Genomic DNA, 10,157 nt, shown 5'->3' with positions numbered 1-10,157 from the left:
CCTCCATTCCTTTGGCAAGTTTTGAGATTGTGGTGGCACGCAATCATCTCCCTTATCTTGAATTGGCACGTCATCAATATTCAACTTTTCAAAGTCGATAATTCATGTATCATCATCAAGAATATTTTCTTTCCTAGCAGACTCACTATCAGACTCATCAAATATGATATTAACTGACTCTTCCACTACAAGAGTTCTTTTATTAAATACTCTGTATGCCCTGCTAGATGTGGAGTATCCTAAGAAAATACCTTCATCTGACTTGGCATCAAATTTACTTAGATCCTCCTTGCCATTGTTTAAGATGAAACATCTACATCCAGATACTCTAAGATATTTAGCAGTTGGTTTCTTATTCTTCCAAAGTTCATAAGGAGTTTTCTTGGTTATTGGTCGTATTAAAACCCGATTTAGAATATGGCAAGCAGTGTTTATAGCTTCAGCCCAAAAGTACTTTGGAAGATTTGACTCACACAACATCGTGCGTGCCATTTCTGCCAATGTCCTGTTTTTCCTTTCAACAACCCCATTTTGAGCGTTCTAGGTGCTGAGAATTGATGTGAAATACCATTTTTATTACAAAATTCTTCAAAGTGTTGATTTTCAAATTCAGTACCATGATCACTTCGAATTGCTACTAAGGTGAGCTTCTTTTCATTTATGATATTACTATATAGTTTCAAGAATTCTAAAAATGCTTCATTCTTATGTGCCAAAAATGAAACCCATGTATATCTTGAGAAATCATCTACAATTACTAGTCCATATTTCTTCCCTCCTAGACTCGCAGTTCTAGTGGGTCCAAATAAATCCATGTGTATGAGTTCAAAAGGCCTAGTTGTTGATACTATATTCTTTGATTTGAAAGATGATTTAGTTTGTTTTCCTAATGAGCATGGTCCACAGATTTTGTCTTTTTCAAAAATCAGTTTTGGCACATCTTTTATTAATTCCTTCTTGACTAGTTTTGATATTAATTCCATACTAGCATGTCCTAGTCTACGATGCCAAAGCCAACTTGTTTCATTTTTCTTTTCTTCATTAGTAATTAAGCATAATCCATTTTTCTTGCCTAAATCATGAAGATCTACCAAGTAAATATTTCTTTGCCTTTGTCCTACAAGTACAATGCTATTATCTTTAAGATTTGTGATTATACATACTGATGCTTCAAATGTGACTTTAAACCCTTTATCACAAAATTGACTTATGCTAAGCAGGTTATGTTTCAAACCCTTAACTAATAAGACATTTTCTATAAAAATGGATGGAGTAATGAAAACTTTACCCTTTTCAATGATATGCCCTTTACCATTGTCTCCATAGGTTACTACTCCACCCTTCTTTGATTCCAAGGTGACAAATTGGTCTATCACCGGTCATGTGTCTTGAACAGCCGCTATCTAGATACCATCGTTTTTTCACTTTATCAGCTGCAAGACACCCCTGCAATCAAGATCAAGAAAGAGCTTTAGGTACCCAAACTATGTTGGATCCTTTAAGGTTAGTACTTGATGTTCCTTTTGGAACCCAAACTTTCTTGAATTTAATCTTATGATTATTACTTAATTTGTTTTGACTGGACTTTCTATAGTTACATTCATATGCTTTATGTCCTAATTTATTGCAGCAATGACAAGTAATATTTTTATTTTTAGCTTTTACAAAAATGTTCTTTAAGAATTTTTGTTTCCTATTTGTTTTATATCCTAATCCAGCCTTATCATATACAGCTTTTTGACTATCAAGAATCATATTTAATTTAGTAGAACTAAGTGTAAACTTATCTAAAAGAATTTATATTTTTCAGCATCTTCTTTTAACTTGATATTTTCAGCAATTAGATTCTTGGTTTCATTTGTAAGTTTCCTACTTAATGTTTCATAGTTATGAGATAGTTTTAACTTATCTATGATAAGAGATTGATTTTCTTCTTTTAGAACTTTATTTTTATTGATAAGTTTCTTATGTTCTTCCATGAGTTCTAAGAATGCATCATGTAATTCATCAACAGTAAAATCACATTCAAGTTCAGAATCTACCTCATCGTCATTGGCCATATGACACATTTGGACCGTCTCTTGATGATCTTCCTCTTCCGAACTTGACTCCTCACTTTCACTCCATTCAGCCATGAAGTTCTTCTTTTTCAGTTTTCTTGCCATCCCTTTCAAATTTGGGCAATCTATCTTATAATGCCCGGATTTGTTACACTCATAGCAAATAGGAGTTTCTTTTTCCTTTTCTTTGTCCTTACCCTTTTCTTTGCTTGAGCTACCTTTGAGGAAGGGTTTCTTTTTATAAAATCTGTTCTTACCTCTCATAAATTTTCTGAATTTTCTTCTAAGCATAGCCATCCCTTCTTCATCAAATTCATCATCATCATCTGAATCTTCCGATTCAGTTTGTTGTTTAGGTGTGGTAGTCTTTAGGGCAATGGGCTTTCTTCTCTTGACCTCATCTTTCGATTTTTGCCTCATTGTCAACTCATGGGTCATGAGTGATCCTAGAAGTTCCTCTAATTGCAGTGTGTTGAGGTCCTTAGCTTCCTGAATTGCGGTTACCTTGGCCTCCCAAATTCTTGGTAGAGACCTGAGAATTTTTCGCACCAATTCAGAGTTAGTGTAAGACTTTCCTAAACTCTTAAGCCCATTTATAATTTCAGTAAAATGAGTAAACATATCAGTTATGGACTCAATAGATTCTATTTTAAACAATTCATACTTGTGTACTAATATGTTTATTTTTGACTCCTTAACTTGATTGGTCCCTTCATGAGTGACCTCAAGTTTGTCCCAAATTTCTTTAGCAGAGATGCAAGTAGATATTCTATTAAATTCACTTACATCTAATGAGCAATAAAGTATATTTATAGCTTTTTCATTTAACTGTGCCAATCTTCTATCACTTTCATTCCAATCCATTTCTGGTTTGGGTATGATAGTGCCCTCTATATTAAGTATGGGTGTGTGAGGCCCTCTAGTAATGATGTACCATAATTCATAGTCTAAAGCTTGAATGAATATCCTCATCCTAGCTTTCCAATATGTGTAGTTTGTGCCATTAAATAGAGGTGGTCTATTTGTGGATTGCCCCTCACTCATAGAACATCCCACTTGGGTTGTCATGATCTTTAACTCTTGATTGTGAGATCAATGAGTACTATTGGAGCACCTTGCTCTGATACCACTTGTTGCCCAAGGTGACAAGCCAAGAGGGGGGGGTGAATTGGTTTCTTTTAATTTTAACTATCTTACTTGTGTTAAATGATGAGTTAGTAAACTTAAACAAATCACAATGCAAACAACAAGAAGTATAGTGGTTCGGTGCTCTCCTTAGCACCTACGTCCACTCTCCAAGCGACCCCTTGGGAATTCACTATAATCCCGCGGATTACAGTTGGATTGTTTTCCGGGCTCACAATCCAAAAATCTTTACACTTTGGTTTTCCGGATTCACCAAAAACCTATGTTGGTTTTACGGGCTCACCAACGAACCTATGTTGGTTTTACGGGCTCACCAACGAACCTTTACAATTGATTTTTCGGGTTCACCAATCAACCTATTCCGTTGGTTTTGCGGGCTAACCAACCAACCTTTACAAGTAGTTTAATAAACAAAGAAAGAAGATTTAAACTCCTAGATGAGCAAATATAACAATATAATCTACAAAGAAGAGTTTAGAGAATAGTTATCGCTTGATATGACTTCTCTCTTCTTTGTCAAGGATGCTTCACTCTTCACGGGTGGATGGAGCTCTTAATGACTCTTTGAATCTGCTCAACCACTTTCTTTTGACTCTTGAATGAAGCACTTGGATGAAGAAGATTAGGGCACTTTGTCTTTCTTGTGTACTCTTTGATATTCTTGCAAAAGGATGTTCTCTCTGATGAATAGTGCCACTTTAAATAGTTTTCTTCATCCATTGGACAAGCTCCAATGGTTAGAATTCAAAAACTAGCCGTTACTCATTGTTGGAAGGACAAAAAGTACTTCTGCAGAACTAACCGTTATGCTTCTGCCCGTATTTGGGTCGGCTCAACCTGTCCTTGGGTCGACCCAACTTTCACTTGGGTCGACTCAAACTTTCCTTGGGTCGACCCTCTCAGAACCACAGAAACTTGCAATTCAGCCTTCCTTCACTTGGGTCGACCCAACATTTCTTTGGGTCGACTCAAGGTTCAGTTGGGTCGACTCAACTTCTTCTTGGGTCGACCCTCTCAGGGTTTCCAGAGAACCTTTTCTGTCATCTGTTCTGTCTTGCCTTTGGGTCGACCCACTCAGGGTTTGGGTCGACTCAAGCTTGGGTCGACTCAACTTTATCTTGGGTCGACCCTCTCAGTATTTCCAGAGAACCATTTTTTGAGTTGTTGAGAAGCTTGATGTTTGGGTCGACTCATGCTTTCCTTGGGTCGACCCAACTTACTATTCATCTGTGTCATTTTTGCAGAAGTGTGCCAAATGCTTTCTTGATGTGCCGGGGTCGACTCAATCATCCTTTGGGTCGACTCAATCCACACTTTGCTGCAACTCAAGGTTAGATTCATCCAAGTAAATAATGAAATACATCTTTAACTTATTATACAAATATACTGAGAGTAACAGACTTATAAATGAAGTATCGAATTAACTTATAACATACTCTCGATTATTGCTTGTTAATCATCAAAATAACACATCATCCTCACCAACTGATACATACATTTATAATACATTTAGTCTTGTATTAAGGGCCATAATCTACATGCCAATCCTAAATATAGAAAACTTTAATTGATTCAACTCCTCCTTTTTCTAAATCCTTTCCTTTTTTCCTTTATTCTTATTAAATTAATCCTCAATTTACATAAATTATGATGCAAGAGTATCCCACACACACCTTGGACCAATGCTATAGGGGTAAGGTGTGCGAAAGGATCGAATCCCTTTTAATCCAAAATTTTACTAAATCTTGGGTTGACCCCAACTTTGAGAGTCGATCCCCGCTTGGATCGACCCCAGCTTCCCCTGAGTCGACCCCCAGCATAGAGCCGAAAGTCCCCATTCTCTGGGATTTTCTGAGAGAGTCGATCCTACCAAACTTGGGTCGACCCCACTCAGCCCTGAGTCGACTCCGGCTTACTTTGAGTCGACCCAACACCATTTTTTCATCTTTTTTATCTCGGATGAAAAGAAGGGGTTCTCAAACGGCGAGGCCTTATACCAGTCGTGCTTGGAAAGCACTCCCTTATCTAAGGACTAGGTTATGGCACCTTGTTTGGAGTAAAAAAAGGGACCCTAAAAACCAATTCGGATGGAAGGAGCCAACATGTATAACCCGGACCGATAGTGGGTCACTTCATCCCGATTTTGGTCCACTTTCCGAACTCCATTTTTTATGAAATTTATACCCAATGTTCTACACTCATAGGGATTTCCAAAATGGTAAATGCATCCCCATCGGAGGCCGATTGACCCCCAAAATAATTCACCGAAGTTGGGACTTCGACACGGTTTTTCCATAGTACCGGAAAAATTTGTCGAAATCCGATTCTTCCCCTTTTAACACCCTTTACAACTGTCATCTACCCTTTCTATAACATAAATTCTTTAGAATACTAGGTAGGAACGGGTATTTACCTTTTTCTTCTTGTAAAACTTGGATCCTTGCGTAGAGGGGAAGGAGACTTACATTTTTTTCTTCAGCTCGCAGTGCAACCGGAGCTCTCTTCTACCTCGAATCCCTCTTCCTTCTTCTTTTTTCTTCTTCTTCTCCTTCTCTTTTTTTTTCTTTCTCTCTGTTTCGCGCCTGAGACTCCCCCTCTCTGTGACTCTCTCTCGGTTTCCATCCAAAAGCCACAGCAAACCCTCCCTAATTAAGTCACATCAAAACACTATTCACCCTTTGTTTAATATTATTAAATTTTCATTTTACCCCTGCCACTTCAACACATCTACAACTATACCATTATCTTTTAATTTCTTCCAATTTTACCCCTTATATCAATTTTAAAGGACTATTCTATCCCTTTTTATTAAAAAAACAAAAATTTGGGGTTATTACATCCTCCCCCCCTTATATAAAATTCGTCCTCGAATTTAAAAGAGTAATTTACCTGATTACTCAAAGAGGTGAGGGTATTTGCTCTTCATACTTTGCTCCGACTCCCAAGTGCATTCTTCAACATTGTGCCAGTGCCATTGTATCTTCACCATACATATTTCCTTATTTCGCAGCATCCTGATCTAAGTATCAAGGATAGCTACAGGAAACTCTTCATAAGAAAGGTTTTCCTCTACTGTAACTTCCTACACTAACAGCACATGGGATGGATCCGGCACATATTTTCGGAGCATAGATATGTGGAATACTGGATGCACATAGCTGAGGTTTGGAGGTAGTGCTAATTTGTAAGATACATTGCCAACCTTGTCTAGTATCTCAAAGGGGCCAATCTATCGGGGACTAAGCTTGCCTCTCTTTCCAAACCTCATTACCCCTTTCATAGAAGAGATTTTTAGGAACACATGATCCTCCGTGCTAAACTGCACATCTCTCCTCCTGACATCTGCATACTCTTCTGCCTACTAAACACTGTCCTCAACCTTTCCTGTATCACTAACACCTTTTCTGATCACTGCATCTACCACAACATTAATCAATATGAGTGTGGTACTGAGACATACAACCTATTCCCAAAATGATGTCAAAGTCTTGCATGTCAAGTTATATAAGATTTGTCACTAACTCTCCTACCCCTATTTGAATTATGCAATTCTTGCACTAATGTCAACAATTATTACTGTTTTCTATAGGGGTGTAGGAACATACAATGGTTCTTCTAGTTTCTCATCACAGTCAATATTTTTGACCAATTTAAATTGACTCGATCCACTATACTTTCGCTGCACAACTTTGATCAATATCCTCTGAATTTATTAATTGACTTCTATCAAAATGCAAATTTTGATTGCAAACTGAATGATATAAGATTTTATGTCTCAAGTAGAGCTAAAAGAAGAACTCTTAAGTCTCATCCCGAAATATATCTTACTGAGTTGTAAATGACTCATAAAATAACATACAGAAAAACCCTATGCTCCATAGTATAATCCTATACTTAATCCTGACTCACCCTCTTGCTCTAACATGACTCTTCTTAACCTTTGCTCTGATACCACCTCTTTGTCACGACCCCCGCCCCGTTCCCGGCGGGCCGCCGCGACGGTCCTAGGGTGCGGGTAGGCATAAGGCCACCAGCCACCACGTAGAACCCTACTACCTATCAATCATCCATAAATTCTGAAAAATTTTGGCATGATGCATGCACAAAATGATCACCTTTCCTATAGTGACCTGTCAGGATTATCTCAATACATACAACAACAATACCTGTCAGAGCAGTAATCACATAATCTGTCACATAATGAACCTGGACAATATATATCAATACATCATCTCAGGCATATAACTCATATGTATAAAAATCTGGTTTCCATTCCATCCATGGTCAAACCCATATCCACAACAGGATCTATGACTATAACTATACACTATATACAATAAAAGGTTTATAATACACCAAAATGTATAAACCTTTATCTATATTATACTATACTATGGAGCGGCACAGCTAGCAGGCAATCTCTAACCCTGCTCCTCTCTATACAATACCTGCCCTGCAATCAAAAACACCAAATTGGGGAGTGAGTATATAAATACCCAGTGAGTGGAGTAGAGAGTACTATGCACATGAGACAAGATATAATCATGGCTCGAGGTGAAATCTCAAGAGCATATGAGCAGTCGTCAAGAACAGGATATACATAACTCAACATAAGAAATAAGGAGTAAATCATCACAATCCCAATCAACTCATCTGGAGCATATATAGAATAATCAAATAAGTATGTATGATAACATGAATATGCTCAACAGGTCATAGTACTGAATCATATAAATCAGGTGTCAATAGGCTGAATCATCAACAAGACAGCTATCGGGAGGTGGGTTTTATGCCCCAGGCGAACCAGCAACAACTCCTTACTGTCACATGCATATGCAGGATAAGACATCATACCGATAATATAAATGCTAGACAGCTATCGGAATGTGGGTTTTACGCCCCAGGCGAACCAGCAACAACTCCCCACTATCACATGCATATGCAGGATAAGACACCATACTGATAATATAAATGCTGGCCAGTATCCAGAACAGAAATCCATAGAAACATCGCACATCTGTCTACTAAATGGCACCTCGCGGGAATTCTACATCCGCGGAAAGCCATACTGCACCTCGCGGGGTCTTACTATGCCCGGCGGCAAGCAGAATATAAGTCGTAGGACCGGCCGATCCTACGTCTAGGGCTGTGTCCCCCCTAGAAAGGGAATGGGCTCCGCCCACCCAGAAGGCTACTATGTGCACACAGGCCAATGTTCAACCCCATCGACTATAGGTGTCCTGTAGATACTGCCAAGCCATGCATAAATGCCATAATGCACCCTCCCAATACTCTACTAAAAAGAAGCATAATCAAGACTACCACTCACTCGGCCACGACCCAATCATAACTAACATCAGGGTTGGGAGTGAGGAATCACGGGAGTACAATGCAACTCAATATACCATGAGAAGGGCTCTACAAGTCTTTGAAATAGAGAAAATGAAATCAATTTACAAAAAAAGTCATTTCACAATTCGGATCTAATTTAACTACTCATAAAGGAGTATAATCAAGGCTACCACTCACAAGTCTTTGAAATAGAGGAAATGAAATCAATTTACAAAAGAAGTCATTTCACAATTTGGAACCAATTTAACTACTCATCTACCCCTTGTAATTCCTCTCAATGTTTCCTCAAATGCATGTACAAAATAATCAAGCATGGAGAATCAAGATTATAGAGGAATCTACTACAATATCAATCAATATGCTCAAGTGGAATCAATTCACACTTGGCGACATTCATGAAAATGAATTAAGGATGCTCATGGTGCAAAGTACATGACTTTCACTCACCTGTCAATCTGGCACAGCCCTGATACGCCTCTAAAACTTTATGGTAGGCAGTAGAGGACTTCCTCCTCTTGTTTCCTAGCTTCTTGCCCAACTGATACATGCATTTACAATCCATTTAGTCTTGTATCAAGGGCCATAATCTACGTGCCAATCATAAATATAGGAAACTTTAATTGATTCAACTCTCCCTTTTTCTAAATCCTTTCCTTTTTTCTTTTATTCTTATTAAATTAATCCTCAATTTACATGAATTATGATGCAAGAGTATCCCATACACACCTTGGACCAATGCTATAGGAGTAAGGTGTGCGAAAGGATCGAATCCCTTTTAATCCAAAATCTTACTAAATCATGGGTTGACCCCAACTTTGAGAGTCGACCCCCGCTTGGATCGACCCCAGCTTCCCCTGAGTCGACCCCCAGCACAGAGCCGAAAATCCCTATTCTCTGGGATTTTTTGAGAGAGTCGATCCTACCAAACTTGGGTCGACCCCACTCAGCCCTGAGTCGACTCCGGCTTACTTTGAGTCGACCCAACACCACTTTTTCATGTTTTTTTATCTCGGATGAACAGTAACTTGGACCGACAGTGGGTCACTTCATCCCGATTTTGATCCACTTTCCGAACTCCAATTTTTATGAAATTTATACCCAATGTTTTACACTCATAGGGGTTTCCAAAATGGTAATATGCATCCCCATCGGAGGCCGATTGATCTCCGAAATAATTCATCGAAGTTAAAACTTCGATACGGTTTTTTCGTAGTGCCGGAAAAATTTGTCGAAATCCGATTCTTCCCCTTTTAACATCCTTTACAACTCTCATCTACCCTTTCCATAGTATAAATTCTTTAGAATACTAGGTAGGGACGGGTATTTACCTTTTTCTTCTTGTGAAACTTGGGTCCTTGCGTAGAGGGGAAGGAGACCTACGTTTTTTCCTTCAGCTCGCAGTGCAACCAGAGCTCTCTTCTACCTTGAATCCCTCTTCCTTCTTCTTTTTTCTTCTTCTTCTTCTCCTTCTCTTTTTTTTTCTCTCTCTGTTTCACGCCTGAGACTCCCCTTCTCTGTGACTCTCTCTCGGTTTCCATCCAAAAGCCACAGCAAACCCTCCCTAATTAAGTCACATCAAAATACTATTCACCCTTTGTT

This window comes from Phoenix dactylifera, chromosome 1 (assembly GCF_051530095.1).
Source record: "Phoenix dactylifera cultivar Ajwa chromosome 1, Ajwa_hap1_PhDact_Kaust_v1.1, whole genome shotgun sequence".
NCBI classification, from domain to species: Eukaryota; Viridiplantae; Streptophyta; class Magnoliopsida; order Arecales; family Arecaceae; genus Phoenix; species Phoenix dactylifera.
The sequence above is the reverse complement of the archived record's forward strand: the minus strand, read 5'-3'. Positions refer to the sequence as shown.